Here is a 16,095-nt window from a genome sequence, read left to right as displayed (position 1 = left end):
CCACATCAATGACCAGCAAGGCATATTAGCCCCAAGGGAGCAATAATCGCATGCTTACCTTGGTCCGAACCAACGACTCTCTAATCGATCTTAAGACCTGTTCAGCAAGAGGGTAACAAGGCTTGGCACTGGAAACTTGGTTAGTCCTTGCTAGTGAAGTCTTACTTACGTTATTACATGAAAAGAGTCTTGCTCAGCTTTATGCATTTCATAATGCTTTCAGGTTTCAGGGTTTGATACCAATACCAAATAAAACCAAGCTTCCACAGGTTGATTAGATCTAACTGAAGTCAAAATGTAAGTATCAGAATACTTGGGTTGGTCCTATAACTAGCAAAAGAGTTTTAGGGAAAATGGCATTGGAAGATGAATTTAGATTTATTCTTATGTTGTACTTAAGCATAATTCATACAGCTTTCTTCCACAAGACCAATTCCAGAATAATTTTCTCCCTTTCAATTTGCATTGGGTGAAGTGAAATAAGACAGAGTCACAAATACCTCCCAGATTTATGTGGATTACTCTGGATTCTTCCTATCATTGTGACACAAAAGCCCTGGTTGTCCTCATCAACACAGAACTCTACAGTCCTATTTTGCTAGTTGTCATAATGGAGCATGACGGTGCTAGCAGGATCAGGGAGAATAATTGGCAGTAACTGACTTTACCTCTGTTTCCAGAAAAGAGTTCCATGTAAAACAAATGTTTTTAGTAAAAATAAATGGAAATGAGTAGACAAAACACATTTATATTTAGTAGACTATTTCAGTCTAATGGTGAAGGGAAACTGTGTGGAGATAAGGCCTATGCTTATGTGGGCCTGAGTCCTGTTCCTAAATTTGTATATAATTTCATCAGTTCAGGTACTCAGAAAAGGTATCACAGTATAGTAAGAAGTATATTAGGACTAATGTCAGTGATAGAAAAGAAAAACCAAACCAAACCAACAAAAGTAATAGAAATGAAAGAGAATCAGGAGAGAGGCCCAGACTGCGATTCGGACTGGCCCTGTGAAAGGAGACTAGAACGGTGTGAGCAACCTCAGAGGAATCTGAGTGTAGATGCATTGCTTAGCCGGAAGGTCGATGTGGCCCACGGACCGAGCGGAGAGCAGGCCTGCACTAGGAAGAGTGCTAGCAGGCGTTTATCTTTTAGGGATATTTGTTATCTAATGAGTTCCAATTACACCTGGGCAAAGCACACTGAAAAAGATTCTGAATAGAAAATGTATTTACTTTTTGGTGACTAGTGCAAAGAAGAGTGTTTTTGTAAGTCACTCAGTTTAAGAGTAAGATAGAGTTCATTGACATGATTTGAAAATATTTCAAGAATTATGACAAGATTTAACAACCCCTCAACACACACACACACACACACACACACACACACACACACACACACAGTGTTTTTCCCAAGTAAAAAGCCCATGCCCAAGAATTCCAAGGCTGGATGATGCCCTAGATTTTTGGGATAGCCTACACTGAAACAATTATTTCTTTTGAGCTATGTTTGTAGGTCATTACCAGTAGACAAATTTGTTAATGTTACAAAGTATTAGTGTCCTTTATTCAGCCCAATAAATCTAGCATATGGAATAACACTTAAAATGGATACCCACTTATATGGATAATGTGACTTTAGTATCTTTACTTCTAATGCTGAATATTCAGGGTCATGAATTGTCGCAAGTTTGTAAACTGCAATAGTTTACAACATCAGTGTTCTGGCTGATTGATTTCTTTCCCAGGACGGGTCATGTCAGGCTTCTGGTGTAACTCCTTGACTGAGTTCATATATTTGGGGTGATATGGAATGATTGATGTCTCCTTACAATTCACATTGAAATCTTCTGCTCACAGTGAGATGGTCCTTGAACACAGGGTTCCTTGGAAAACAAGTTTTGAACAGGTGGTAAAGATAATTCCTTCATGGTAGGCTCAGTGCCTCAGAAAAGATGTGAAGAGTTTTCATTTTCTCTTTCCCATGAGGGGCCATGTGAGAAGGAGGAAGAGGAGTGGTTTTTCTCCAGACTTCAGCTCTGCTGGTCTCTGATCTTGGACTTGCAGCCTCTAGAGCTATGACAAATAAATTCCTATAAATAAAGCCTTCCTGTCTGAGATAACATGTGGCGGCATGAGCTAAGTGCTGTTACGATGAGCTAAGTGTTAACGTGAGTCCTGTAAAATCGGAGTTCCCACTCCAAGTGCAGAGAGAAGCCATCAGAACAGGGTCCGAGGCTAGGTAATTTCAGGAGCTGGGCCTCAGCTTGAGCATGGGTGTGTGGAGTGGCTTCAGAGCTGGGCTCAGCTCAACCATTTTGATCAGCCCCAGTGTGCATTTCTTTTTTTTTTTTTTTTTTTTTTTTTTTATTAACTTGAGTATTTCTTATATACATTTCGAGTGTTATTCCCTTTCCCGGTTTCCGGGCAAACATCCCCCTCCCCCCTCCCCTTCCTTATGGGTGTTCCCCTCCCAACCCTCCCACCATTGCCGCCCTCCCCCCATAGACTAGTTCACTGGGGGTTCAGTCTTAGCAGGACCCAGGGCTTCCCCTTCCACTGGTGCTCTTACTAGGATATTCATTGCTACCTATGGGGTCAGAGTCCAGGGTCAGTCCATGTATAGTCTTTAGGTAGTGGCTTAGTCCCTGGAAGCTCTGGTTGCTTGGCATTGTTGTACTTTTGGGGTCTCGAGCCCCTTCAAGCTCTTCCAGTTCTTTCTCTGATTCCTTCAATAGGGGACCTATTCTCAGTTCAGTGGTTTGCTGCTGGCATTCGCCTCTGTATTTGCTGTATTCTGGCTGTGTCTCTCAGGAGCGATCTACATCCGGCTCCTGTCGGTCTGCACTTCTTTGCTTCATCCATCTAGTCCAATTGGGTGGCTGTATATGTATGGGCCAAATGTGGGACAGGCTCTGAATGGGTGTTCCTTCAGTCTCTGTTTTAATCTTTGCCTCTCCCTTCCCTGCCAAGGGTATTCTTTTTCCTCATTTAAAGAAGGAGTGAAGCATTCACATTTTGATCATCCGTCTTGAGTTTCGTTTGTTCTAGGGATCTAGGGTAATTCAAGCATTTGGGCTAATAGCCACTTATCAATGAGTGCATACCATGTATGTCTTTCTGTGATTGGGTTAGTTCACTCAGGATGATATTTTCCAGTTCCAACCATTTGCCTACGAATTTCATAAACTCGTTGTTTTTGATAGCTGAGTAGTATTCCATTGTGTAGATGTACCACATTTTCTGTATCCATTCCTCTGTTGAAGGGCATCTGGGTTCTTTCCATTTTCTGGCTATTATAAATAAGGCTGCGATGAACATAGTGGAGCACGTGTCTCTTTTATATGTTGAGGCATCTTTTGGGTATATGCCCAAGAGAGGTATAGCTGGATCCTCAGGCAGTTCAATGTCCAATTTTCTGAGGAACCTCCAGACTGATTTCCAGAATGGTTTTACCAGTCTGCAATCCCACCAACAATGGAGGAGTGTTCCTCTTTCTCCACAACCTCGCCAGCATCTGCTGTCACCTGAGTTTTTGATCTTAGCCAATCGCACAGGTGTGAGGTGAAATCTCAGGGTTGTTTTGATTTGCATTTCCCTTATGACTAAAGATGTTGAACATTTCTTTAGGTGTTTCTCAGCCATTCGGCATTCCTCAGCTGTGAATTCTTTGTTTAGCTCTGAACCCCATTTTTTAATAGGGTTATTTGTTTCCCTGCGGTCTAACTTCTTGAGTTCTTTGTATATTTTGGATATAAGGCCTCTATCTGTTGTAGGGTTGGTAAAGATCTTTTCCCAATCTGTTGGTTGCCGTTTTGTCCTAACCACAGTGTCCTTTGCCTTACAGAAGCTTTGCAGTTTTATGAGATCCCATTTGTCAATTCTTGATCTTAGAGCATAAGCCATTGGTGTTTTGTTCAGGAAATTTTTTCCAGTGCCCATGTGTTCCAGATGCTTCCCTAGTTTTTCTTCTATTAGTTTGAGTGTGTCTGGTTTGATGTGGAGGTCCTTGATCCACTTGGACTTAAGCTTTGTACAGGGTGATAAGCATGGATCGATCTGCATTCTTCTACATGTTGCCCTCCAGTTGAACCAGCACCATTTGCTGAAAATGCTATCTTTTTTCCATTGGATGGTTTTGGCTCCTTTGTCAAAAATCAAGTGACCATAGGTGTGTGGGTTCATTTCTGGGTCTTCAATTCTATTCCATTGGTCTATCTGTCTGTCTCTGTACCAATACCATGCAGTTTTTATCACTATTGCTCTGTAATACTGCTTGAGTTCAGGGATAGTGATTCCCCCTGAAGTCCTTTTATTGTTGAGGATAGCTTTAGCTATCCTGGGTTTTTTGTTATTCCAGATGAATTTGCAAATTGTTCTGTCTAACTCTTTGAAGAATTGGATTGGTATTTTGATGGGGATTGCATTGAATCTGTAGATTGCTTTTGGTAAAATGGCCATTTTTACTATATTAATCCTGCCAATCCATGAGCATGGGAGATCTTTCCATCTTCTGAGGTCTTCTTCAATTTCTTTCTTCAGTGTCTTGAAGTTCTTATTGTACAGATCTTTTACTTGCTTGGTTAAAGTCACACCGAGGTACTTTATATTATTTGGGTCTATTATGAAGGGTGTCGTTTCCCTAATTTCTATCTCGGCTTGTTTCTCTTTTGTATAGAGGAAGGCAACTGATTTATTTGAGTTAATTTTATACCCAGCCACTTTGCTGAAGTTGTTTATCAGCTTTAGTAGTTCTCTGGTGGAACTTTTGGGATCACTTAAATATACTATCATATCATCTGCAAATAGTGATATTTTGACCTCTTCTTTTCCGATCTGTATCCCTTTGATCTCCTTTTGTTGTCTGATTGCTCTGGCTAGAACTTCAAGAACTATATTGAATAAGTAGGGAGAGAGTGGGCAGCCTTGTCTAGTCCCTGATTTTAGTGGGATTGCTTCAAGTTTCTCTCCATTTAGTTTAATGTTAGCAACTGGTTTGCTGTATATGGCTTTTACTATGTTTAGGTATGGGCCTTGAATTCCTATTCTTTCCAGGACTTTTATCATGAAGGGGTGTTGAATTTTGTCAAATGCTTTCTCAGCATCTAATGAAATGATCATGTGGTTCTGTTCTTTCAGTTTGTTTATATAATGGATCACGTTGATGGTTTTCCGTATATTAAACCATCCCTGCATGCCTGGGATGAAGCCTACTTGATCATGGTGGATGATTGTTTTGATGTGCTCTTGAATTCGGTTTGCCAGAATTTTATTGAGTATTTTTGCGTCGATATTCATAAGGGAAATTGGTCTGAAGTTCTCTTTCTTTGTTGTGTCTTTGTGTGGTTTAGGTATAAGAGTAATTGTAGATTCTTAGAAGGAATTCGGTAGGGCTCCATCTGTTTCAATTTTGTGGAATAGTTTGGATAATATTGGTATGAGGTCTTCTATGAAGGTTTGATAGAATTCTGCACTAAACCCATCTGGACCTGGGCTCTTTTTGGTTGGGAGACCTTTAATGACTGCTTCTATTTCCTTAGGAGTTATGGGGTTGTTTAACTGGTTTATCTGTTCCTGATTTAACTTTGATACCTGGTATCTGTCTAGGAAATTGTCCATTTCCTGAAGATTTTCAAATTTTGTTGAATATAGGTTTTTATAGTAAGATCTGATGATTTTTTGAATTTCCTCTGAATCTGTAGTTATGTCTCCCTTTTCATTTCTGATTTTGTTAATTTGGACGAACTCTCTGTGTCCTCTCGTTAGTCTGGCTAAGGGTTTATCTATCTTGTTGATTTTCTCAAAGAACCAACTTTTGGTCCTGTTGATTCTTTCTATGGTCCTTTTTGTTTCTACTTGGTTGATTTCAGCTCTGAGTTTGATTATTTCCTGCCTTCTACTCCTCCTGGGTGTATTTGCTTCTTTTTGTTCTAGAGCTTTTAGGTGTGCTGTCAATCTGCTGACATATGCTCTTTCCTGTTTCTTTCTGCAGGCACTCAGCGCTATGAGTTTTCCTCTTAGCACAGCTTTCATTGTGTCCCATAAGTTTGAGTATGTTGTATCTTCATTTTCATTAAATTCTAAAAAGTTTTTAATTTCTTTCTTTATTTCTTCCTTGACCAGGTTATCATTGAGTAGAGCATTGTTCAATTTCCACGTATATGTGGGCATTCTTCCCTTATTGTTATTGAAGACCAGTTTTAGGCCGTGGTGGTCCGATAGCACGCATGGGATTATTTCTATCTTTCTGTACCTGTTGAGGCCCGTTTTTTGACCAATTATATGGTCAATTTTGGAGAAAGTACCATGAGGAGCTGAGAAGAAGGTATATCCTTTTGCTTTAGGATAGAATGTTCTATAAATATCCGTTAAGTCCATTTGGCTCATGACTTCTCTTAGTCTGTCGACATCACTGTTTAATTTCTGTTTCCATGATCTGTCCATTGATGAGAGTGGGGTGTTGAAATCTCCCACTATTATTGTGTGAGGTGCAATGTGTGTTTTGAGCTTTAGTAAGGTTTCTTTTACGTATGTAGGTGCCCTTGTATTTGGGGCATAGATATTTAGGATTGAGAGTTCATCTTGGTGGATTTTTCCTTTGATGAATATGAAGTGTCCTTCCTTACCTTTTTTGATGACTTTTAGTTGGAAATTGATTTTATTTGATATTAGAATGGCTACTCCAGCTTGCTTCTTCTGACCATTTGCTTGGAAAGTTGTTTTCCAGCCTTTCACTCTGAGGTAGTGTCTGTCTTTGTCTCTGAGGTGTGTTTCCTGTAGGCAGCAGAATGCAGGGTCCTCGTTGCGTATCCAGTTTGTTAATCTATGTCTTTTTATTGGGGAGTTGAGGCCATTGATATTGAGAGATATTAAGGAATAGTGATTATTGTTTCCCTTTATATTCATATTTGGATGTGAGGTTATGTTTGTGTGCTTTCATTCTCTTTGTTTTGTTGCCAAGACGATTAGTTTCTTGCTTCTTCTAGGGTATAGCTTGCCTCCTTATGTTGGGCTTTACCATTTATTATCCTTTGTAGTGCTGGATTTGTAGAAAGATATTGTGTAAATTTGGTTTCGTCATGGAATATCTTGGTTTCTCCATCAATGTTAATTGAGAGTTTTGCTGGATACAGTAACCTGGGCTGGCATTTGTGTTCTCTTAGGGTCTGTATGACATCAGTCCAGGATCTTCTGGCCTTCATAGTTTCTGGCGAGAAGTCTGGTGTGATTCTGATAGGTCTCCCTTTATATGTTACTTGACCTTTTTCCCTTACTGCTTTTAATATTCTTTCTTTATTTTGTGCGTTTGGTGTTTTGACAATTATGTGACGGGAGGTGTTTCTTTTCTGGTCCAATCTATTTGGAGTTCTGTAGGCTTCTTGTATGCCTATGGGTATCTCTTTTTTTAGGTTAGGGAAGTTTTCTTCTATGATTTTGTTGAAGATATTTACTGGTCCTTTGAGCTGGGAGTCTTCACTCTCTTCTATACCTATTATCCTTAGGTTTGATCTTCTCATTGAGTCCTGGATTTCCTGTATGTTTTGGACCAGTAGCTTTTTCCGCTTTACATTATCTTTGACAGTTGAGTCAATGATTTCTATGGAATCTTCTGCTCCTGAGATTCTCTCTTCCATCTCTTGTATTCTGTTGGTGAAGCTTGTATCTACAGCTCCTTGTCTCTTCTTTTGGTTTTCTATATCCAGGGTTGTTTCCATGTGTTCTTTCTTGATTGCTTCTATTTCCATTTTTAATTCCTTCATCTGTTTGATTGTGTTTTCCTGGAATTCTTTCAGGGATTTTTGCCATTCCTCTCTGTAGGCCTCTACTTGTTTATTAATGATTTCCTGTGTTTCCCTAAGTGTGTTCATGTCTTTCTTGAAGTCCTCCAGCATCATGATCAAATATGATTTTGAAACTAGATCTTGCTTTTCTGGTGTGTTTGGATATTCCATGTTTGTTTTGGCGGGAGAATTGGGCTCCGATGATGGCATGGAGTCTTGGTTTCTGTTGCTTGGGTTCCTGCGCTTGCCTCTCGCCATCAGATTATCTCTAGTGTTACTTTGTTCTGCTATTTCTGACAGTGGCTAGACTGACCTATAAGCCTGTGTGTCAGGAGTGCTGTAGACCTGTTTTCCTCTCTTTCAGTCAGTTATGGGGACCGTGTGTTCTGCTTTCCGGCGTGTAGTTTTTCCTCTCTACAGGTCTTCAGCTGTTCCTGTGGGCCTGTGTCTTGAGTTCACCAGGCAGCTTTCTTGCAGCAGAAAATTTGGTCTTACCTGTGGTCCCGAGGCTCAGGTTCGCTCGTGGGGTGCTGCCCAGGGGCTCTCTGCAGCGGCAGCAACCAGGAAGACCTGTGCCGCCCCTTCCGGGAGCTTCAGTGCACCAGGGTTCCAGATGGTCTTTGGCTTTTTCCTCTGGCGTCCAAGATGTGTGTGCAGGGAGCAGTCTCTTCTGGTTTCCCAGGCTTGTCTGCCTCTCTGAAGGTTTAGCTCTCCCTCCCACGGGATTTGGGTGCAGAGAACTGTTTATCCGGTCTGTTTCTTTCAGGTTCCGGCGGTGTCTCAGGCGCAGAAGTCCTGCCGCTCCTGGGCCCTCCCCCACAGGAGCCCAGAGGCCTTATACAGTTTCCTCTTGGGCCAGGGATGTGGGCAGGGGTGAGCAGTGTTGGTGGTCTCTTCCGCTCTGCAGCCTCAGGAGTGCCCACCTGACCAGGCGGTTGGGTCTCTCTCTCACCGGGTCTGGGAGCAGAGAGCTGCTGCGGGCCGGGATCCGCGGGTGTGGGACTTCCGGTAAACACAGACCGTGCCTTCTAGAGAAATTCTGCTTCCGTGTCCCAAGCTCACCAGGCAGCTTTCTTGCAGCAGAAACCCCAGTGTGCATTTCAAGACAAGACAAAAAGCAGGTATTTCTGTGAGTACCTGAACACTTCTGTTTTTGAGTTTGCTTTTATTGGTAGCACTATTTGATATAATAAAATCTATTTTTGGTAACTCATCGATAGAATCAAAAAGATAAGAGAGTTACTTAGAAGTTGGGTCACTGATATAGTTGGACAAACTCCAAACTGGGCACCAGATTGTGTTGTTTACACATCCTTCCTCAGGTTATCTCATTGCCTGGTAGCTGGATTACAGCTCTAAATTGTACTGAACAGTTCAAAATTAACTCTCTCTTCTTTGCTGTAGGTTCTTTGACTTCTTCCAACCCCACGAGGAACTACTTCCACTTGCCATTAACGTCAACATTCCTTTACACCATGTACATCTCAGCGTCTTTACTCCTCCCTTGATATCTTTGTTCCCCTTGAAAAAAATCATGTGTTCAATTTTAAATGTTATGTTTTTATACTTTTTAATGAATGTTGTCTTTTAACACTTAAGCTCCCCAGTGGGACGTGGGGTAACAGTTCCCTCATTTTATTCCATCCGTATAGTTTTAAGATTACATGAGTCGACAGGGCTGATTCTTAAGGGCTTATTCTTACTTAAGTTTGTGTTCTTAATACATTAGAAGAATAATTGTCCTCAAGGTCTTTGTATTATAAAATACTAGACTACTTAGTTATTCCTATTACTATTAATCATTACTAATAACACAGGAACCACAACCTGTGACATCGTCTTGAAATAGCCAAAGAGTTCACTTTAGGTGGCATTTGAAGAGCCAAAGGTGCAGAAGTCACATGCTGAGCAAATGGGGACAAGAGCATTGTGCCTTGGTTTCTGATTCCAGGGAGAACAGAAAGGCTAAAGGAGACTCCAGAAGTTGCCTCTTTCTTTCTAGGTCTTATGCCACCAGAGATTTAGAGGTCAAAAGTGCTTTTTCCACACAAGCATTATCTTGTCTAAAACACAATCAACTTGCTACTTGTCCTGGTCTTTGTGCTGGCTAAGAAGACAGACAGAGGCAGGTAGGGAATAATAGCATTTCTAGGATATAAAATCTTACAGAGAATATGAAGGTCTGTTCAAACACTTTAATTACCTACTCCAATTGGCTAAATGTGTACTCTGCTTTTATGTTCAAAACACTTCAGATAACAAATACAAAACCCAACTTTAAAAAACAGGAAGCTAAAATTCCAAATTGAGGTCACTGTTCATCTTTCCCTGTACACTCTTCATTTTCCCTGCTGCTAAATGAACAGTAATGAAACATTGCTAATTAATTAGTGAATCTGAATTCATTCACCCCTCACAGTGTGGTGGTAATAACTCCAAAGATACCAGTACAATGCTATAACTTGCATATGAAATGTATTCCTTCAGGCTCAAATGTTTGAATACTTGGTCTCCATGTTGGGGGCAGGGGGACGGTTTTGGGTAATCATAGAACCTTTGGAGTTGAAGGTATTGCGTCATGGAGGAAGAGCTTTAGAGGGTTTCAATCTGACTCTCCCTTGGGACTGGCTGTGTGATTTTGCTTGGTGTCATACCAAGGCTGCTGATGCCAGAAGCTCTTGCTATCCTGGGCCCATGCACTCAGGAAGCTATGGCTTCTCTGCCATGGTGGGATGCTCCCTCTGAATGGATAGCCACATTATGCTTGCGTCCCTTAAATTGTTTCAATTTTTTTCAGTGATTTCCACAATTATAACAAACATTAGAGATAAAGCAAACTAAAAAGGGGAAAGGTTTATTTCAGCTCACAATTTTGGAGTCTTCAGTCCATGGTTAGCCTGTTACTTTGTAGCTGTGGTAAAGAGTCATATTGTGGGATCATGGTATAGCAAAATGTTCAACTCATGGGTGTCAGACAATTACGGAAAGAGGAGGAAATATATTCTACTCATGCCTTCAAGTGCAAGATCCTATTGACCCAAGACCCCTTACTAGATCAAAGGTTTTTACTACCATCCAATAGAACCAAGTTCAAAATTCAGCCTTTACTCATTGAACCTCTAAGCATAATATAAAGGGTCATATAAAAGAGATTAAGTCAAAGATTCGAGATGACAGAGTATCTTTGATGAATTTGGCAGGTCCTGACCTTAATGCACTCACAAATGACATTGTGATGGGGCATCGGAGAGAGATCAGACATAAAGAGGAAAAAGAAATTGTGAAAACAGACGCTGGTTAGCGTGATATGGCCCAAAGCTAAGCATTTCAGTAGTAACTAAAGATGGGGGAGACAGAGGAAGCTACTTTCCTACAGAGCATATTGGAGAATGGGAGATCTACTAGGGCCTTGATTTGACCCAAGTGAAACATTCCATAATTCTAGTTTTGAGAACATGATACAGTTTTTGAAGCCAACTCCTTTCATGGCTGTTATAGCAGACAACAATCAAATACAGGGCCTTGCATAGAAATTTGCTTCTTTTTTCTAAAAGTAAGAGGGTAACTTTTCTGTATGATCTGTGTATGACTGTGTGTGGTCACTTGTGTTGCCATTATGGGGTATTGCAAACTGCATGGTTAAACCACAGAACTGACTTACATATTGGAGGCTAGTAGCTCTATATCAAGGTTGGCCACATTGGTTATTCTTGTGGTCTCTTTAGTTTGTAGATAGTTGTCTTGTCTGTGTCTTGACTTCTTTCCCTAAGTACAGCCATTCTGTTGGTTCACATGGTTCAGGTCCATTTGAGATTATACCTAAATTGCTTCTTTTTAACTATCTTTAAAACACTAGGTTAGGAGACATTTTGAATTAAGCTCTGTAAGTAGACTAACCCAGATTTCTCAGGGAAACTTTTCCTTGACTTCAAAGTGTATTTGCCTGAGTCACTGATCTTACTTTATTCTCTTATTGTGCCCTGTTAGACGGCGAGTTCTTGGATACTTTGAAGTTGTATTTATTTGGATGTCAATGAAAGATGAATTTATTAATCCTTTAAAGTGCTTGGCAAACAAATTAAACTTTTGTATTTATTCACCATCATATATCTGAGTATTAGAACGTGGGTGTATCACATTTCTGGCCTACCTCAGGGATTTACAACTAAGAGTAAACAAACCATTATAGAACATGTTATTTTTAGAACAGGTGTTCTCAGTGTGTCCCTCTGGGGGCTGGAATGTTTCAGTTAGTAAAAATGCTTCTGGTCACAAATAAGTGAGGATCTGAAGTCGGATCCTCCCCATTCAAGAAAAAAACACACTGCTGCATATCACAGATCCAGTTCTGGGGAGATAAGATAGGAGGATGAGTCAGCTGGACATTGAACCCTTGCAAGTCTGATGCAAATGAGTACAAGAAACAGGCAACAGTACAGACATTTGCATTTCCTTTCATCTTGGTTAACCTCTCGCCTTCTTTTCAGAAGTCAGAATCCATGGCTGATTAGTCCTTTCAGAGGAAAAGAGGTTTAAATAGACAGGGGAAATGAAAAGTCTATCTTGTAGGAGCAGCAGTTTTAGAAAACATTTCTGGAGTAAGGACATAATGTACTATAGAACTTTACCTATGAGAAAGATTGAATGAGACCATCATACCTGCTTTTCAAAGAAGTGTTAGTTTAATCAGATGTGGAGGGTCCCTTTAGGTTTTACAGCAGGCAGGAAATGATCCACAAAAAGACAAAAATGAAACTCAGTTCAGATTTTTAGGTACTGGTGTTGGGCAAGTACTTTTAAAGTCTGACATCAGCTCATAAATTTTTGTCATATGTAAGCATCTCACAATTTTCAGGTAACAACTCAGCCTCATGGGTACATTAAAACTTAAGACCTCTTTACACCGAAGCTGTTTATAAAGTAAATATGGCGTTGTCTGTATTTTTTGTTGTTGACTTCCAAAGAATGCTTGAGATAAGGGTCTAGGGAGAATGACTGAGGAAAATGCAATCCCTATAGGAGTCAGGATTTAACCTGGTCCTAAGATAACCTAACACTTTGGCTATTGAAAGGACAAATGACATCTCTCACAAGGATGAATTTTATGGCCTAGAAGTAATGTTTAATCAAAGTTTTAGGGGGAAAGGGTCTGGAGAAGTAGAGCATAAATTCTGGAAGATGTGGGCAGAGTCTGTCTTATCAGAGAGCAGTGGATCACCAGGTTGTAAACTCCATCTATTCCCGGCATTCCAGGAGAAGGACAAGCTAAACATTTCTTTCCTTTGATGAACATCTGTGAGTTTAACTTTCCTGGCTTCTCCAGTGCTAATCTATGTGTACAAGCACTTTTTACCTTCTACATAATGACATGCTATTAGTTACATCATCAGATGCCCAAGACTTAAACAACCCACACTTAGTAAACATTTAAGACCTATAATAAATATTTAGTGAACTACAATATAATAGCAAATAGAATTATTTGCTATGTCGAAACTTAGTGCTTCTTCTTGGAATAGTAAAAATAATGCTCTTGGAAACGCTGTATGTGCAGTTTTAAATGTCAAAAGTAAAAAATAACCAGAATACACGAAAAAGCAAATGGAATACTCACCAATTATATGCAAAGTTTGGGGAGGAAGGACCTAGGTCTTCTAACTTCCCTGGCTTTTTTTTTTTTTTTTTTTTAGATAAATCTCATTACTTCTCATTCCTTCAATTCTATTAATTGCATGTACATCTCTTGAAAAATATTAAATTCAAATCTTCCTTCTTTTTTGTTTTAGCTTCCTCAATTATTCTGAAGGTCTGCTCAGAGTATGGAAAAGGCTTTAGTTAGCCATAGTTCTTGTCTAGTTTGAACTCTTCACAAATGACTGAAGTATGCTAATTGTTTTTGGAGTTGTTCAGATAGCCCAATGCTTATTTTACATGAGGAGGTCCAGAGACAGCCTGACCTATTCAGCAAAACCCAGAGTGCTAATAAAGTCAGAACTCAGGTGTTCTTCCTCCAAACTTAAGTTGTGTTGGATATATTCAAAAGAGTTAAACAATGAGGTCTGAGTTTGGGTCAGGAGAAACAAGGTGTAGAAATGACAATGAGATGTATTATAAGTCAAGCAGAAGCTGAAGTCTTGATTATACAATGCCTTAATTAGAAACGACTTGTGTAAATAATTGAGCTTAACAGGTACATAAATGTGTCTCCCACTCTGCTTTATAAAAAAATGAGATATATTATGTTGTAGCATAAGGATATTTGAGTAGTAACTATTAAAAGTATTTGGAATATTAGTAATCCTCCCTCCAACCATAACACTGTCCAACATTTATCTCAAGCCTCTACTGTGTACTATGTAATGCATTACAGCTGAGGATAAAATTCTAGCTTTCTGAGCTTAATTTCTGCAGGAAGATGGGAAAGAATTATAAAGTGAATACATCAGATTGCAGCAGAACTCCAGGGAGAGTTACAGGCAGAAGGGACAGCCAGTTAAAAGGCCTTGTGGAAGTGTGCTTGGCCATGTTTGAGGCACAGTAACATACATTCTGAGGATAGAGCATACAAGTGGGGATGTGGGAGGAGACAAGTCGAATCAGACAACGGAAGGCTGGATCATGTAGGGCCTTGTAGCCTTTATAAGAATTTAGGGTTCTCTTTAGTGAGTGGGAGGATTTTATACTGAGGTATGACATTATCTGATCATCTGCCATGCATCTTAAAACTAATGACTATTCTGGAAAAAGACTGTAGGAGGCTGTCACAATCCAGTGAACAATTAGGATGTCTGGGACAAAGTGGTAGCTGATACGATGATGAAAGGTAGTTGAGATATAAATGTATTTTGAGGGCTAACTTGACTGATGGATAGGTGTAAGGGATGAGAGAACAACTTATCAGAAAACTCCAGAGTTATGGGCTTGAGTAACAGGAGAATGTGGTGATGTCTAGTGAGATACAGAATATAGCCAGGTACTTTATTCGAAGACTAATATTTAACAAAACTTCGATAAAGACCATTTTAGTTTTTTAAAAGTTCACAGAGAAAGCTTTGGTGCTTAAAATGTTATAGTCCTTTATAATGGCACCTGCAGTGAATAATGTGAACATGAACACTGCGAAGGATTCTTGCTAAAGGTTTTTGTTCCTCATTCTAGAAAGAGCTAGCCTGCCATGTGCCTTGGCAGCACATTTTGATGTGTGTCTGGGCGATGCCAGCTTCACTGTCTCAATGCTTGTTAAAGGATGAAGGAGGATGAGAGAGGGAGGAGAGGAAGAAAACTGACCCAGAACTGTTCCTGTCTAAAAGAACTGCAGGGACAAAAATGGAGAGGAACCTGAGGGAAAGGAGGTCCAGAGACAGGCCCAAATTGGGATTCAGCTCAAGGGGAGGCTCTGACACTATTACTGATTTTATGGTGTGCTTACAGACAGGAGCCTAGCCTGGCTGTCCTCCGAGAGGCCCAACAAGCAGATGATGGAGTCAGACACAGATACTTAAATCCAACCAATGGACTGAGGTCGGGGACCCCTGTGGTTGAACTAGGGAAAGGCTGAGTGATGCCCTCAATCAGAACATCACTAAAAACTGTACTTGGAAACTTTTAGTGTACAGTGGCAGAAAACTCGAGTCTCGGTGCTTGGGCAGCTGCTGAGGTACGAAGAACAAGCACAGGAGTTTGTGATTCATGTAGACAATCGTGAAACCCTGAGACCCCCACCTACCTGTTGATGCAGAGCAAATCTTACACATACCACACCCCCTTACACACCCCCTTACACACACACACACACACACACACACACACACACACACACAGAGAGAGAGAGAGAGAGAGAGAGAGAGAGAGAGAGAGAAACACACACACAGCACACATCTGATGACTGGTGTCTAAAAACTGGATTTCAGATGGTCAGGGTAATAGTTTGATAAACATTCACAACATGCAATAATTTCACAATCAAGCCATCAATCACTTCATAGTTTTAGCAAATCTTTTACATTGGCAAAACTGAGTCTAAATTCATGAAAGTTTTGCATTTACAAATGAACAGTGGAAATTTACTTTCCTTTTTGCTGTGACCACATAAGGGAATCCAAGGAAGGAAGGCTCAGAGTGCATAGTCCACCATGACCAGAAGCAGATATCACCTTCAAAAGTCTGCCTTCAGTGATCCATTTGTGATATTTGGGGTTCTACAATGTCCCCCAAACATTGTTACCATCTGCTTAAACTAATGAGCTGGGAGTTGGGGGCAGTTTATGCTCGTCATAAGTTACTTAAACTAGGTATGATCAACTAAACTGCTTTTT

The 16,095-nt window shown here is 40.3% G+C and overlaps 1 long non-coding RNA gene across 1 annotated transcript in view; it reads left to right on the top strand.

Annotated features, from left to right (window-relative positions):
• The window catches only part of LOC102547024 (uncharacterized), a 49,268-nt gene extending 39,973 nt beyond the window's left edge, over positions 1-9,295 (top strand). Inside the window, exon 7 of the long non-coding RNA XR_015644583.1 lies at positions 9,185-9,295. This is a non-coding gene — a long non-coding RNA (uncharacterized LOC102547024). The remainder of the gene's footprint in view (positions 1-9,184) is intronic.
• The last annotated feature ends 6,800 nt before the right edge of the window (positions 9,296-16,095 follow it).

The sequence above is a fragment of the Rattus norvegicus genome, chromosome 1 (genome assembly GCF_021556685.1).
Source record: "Rattus norvegicus strain SHRSP/BbbUtx chromosome 1, alternate assembly SHRSP_T2T, whole genome shotgun sequence".
Lineage (NCBI taxonomy): Eukaryota > Metazoa > Chordata > Mammalia > Rodentia > Muridae > Rattus > Rattus norvegicus.
The sequence above is the reverse complement of the archived record's forward strand: the minus strand, read 5'-3'. Positions and strand labels throughout refer to the sequence as shown.